The sequence below is a fragment of the Oratosquilla oratoria genome, chromosome 11 (genome assembly GCF_046742065.1).
Source record: "Oratosquilla oratoria isolate Oo_2021 chromosome 11, ASM4674206v1, whole genome shotgun sequence".
Classification (NCBI taxonomy): Eukaryota; Metazoa; Arthropoda; class Malacostraca; order Stomatopoda; family Squillidae; genus Oratosquilla; species Oratosquilla oratoria.
The window spans coordinates 65,628,802-65,629,881 of NC_134787.1; the positions used below are offsets into that span (position 1 = coordinate 65,628,802).

The window sequence follows — 1,080 nt, forward strand, 5'->3', positions numbered from 1 at the left end:
AACAGAAGAAGATATACAGGAAGAAAAGCCTCAAGAGCCCATACAGATGTCCTATAGGGACATAGCCGCACAAGGCTCGCCGCCACAGCAGGTTCGAGTTGGGCTATACTGCCCCAAAAGTAACCCACGGATCATCCCCACGCCTCATGACTGGCACAGGCGTCAGAGCGATCCGGAAATTTCCCCGCGTAAGAGGCAACCTCCTTTGCAGAAGGAGTCTTCGGGTAACAAGGGAGCCCTTAAATCCCTTTTAAACAAAGTATCACCGAAGAACTTTGATAGACTCTCGGTGCAAGTTTATTCTCTCATCGCCCAGAATCCGTCCATGGCAGGAAACGCGGCCGACATGATCATAGAATTTGCCACCCGACAGCAATTCTATGCAAGGACGTACTCCAGGCTCTGCAGAATGCTGCTGGGAAAGCTAGAAAAGAGTAGCGCAGAGGCCTTCAAAATCAGGTTAATCCACCAGTGCCAAATCATTTTCGAAGGGCACGCGGGGACAGAATCTGTTCAAGAGTCCGAAAAGGTAAATCAGAAAACCTTGTCTCGTGAAGAGCAGACGGACCATGAGCTTAAAAAGCTCTTAAAGAAGAAAGATTACGTCGCGTTATGCGCGTTTCTGGCGAGCCTTTCGCTCGATGGTATCGTACCAGTGCGAAGGATAGCGGGTTGTGTTCTTTCTCTCCTATAGAAAAGGGATGAGACAGCAGTAGAAGCTGTATGTACTCTACTGGAACACGCCGGCCAAAAGTTAGAACAAACGGCCAAACACTCTGAAATTGGCACCCAAATGGTCAATGACATATTCTCTGGCATCAAGGAAATGGTTGACCAGAAAGGGACTGCTAGTCGATTGAGGTATCTCCTCATCGACATTCTGGAATTGAGGCAACGTGGCTGGGCACCACGATTGAAAAAATGAAAAAATAATAAGAAAAATGAGAAATTGAAAAAAGAAAATGGAAAAAATGACAAATTTTAGAATAAAAAGTATCGGAAAAATGAATAATGAAATACTGAAAATTTAGAAAATAATGGAAAACCGTCAATTTGTCTTGGCAATATGGTAATATGGTA

The 1,080-nt window shown here is 44.8% G+C and overlaps 1 pseudogene; it reads right to left on the reverse strand.

Annotated features, from left to right (window-relative positions):
- Window positions 1–1,048: 1,048 nt before the first annotated feature.
- LOC143030078 (failed axon connections homolog) overlaps window positions 1,049–1,080 on the reverse strand; it is a 956-nt pseudogene continuing 924 nt past the window's right edge.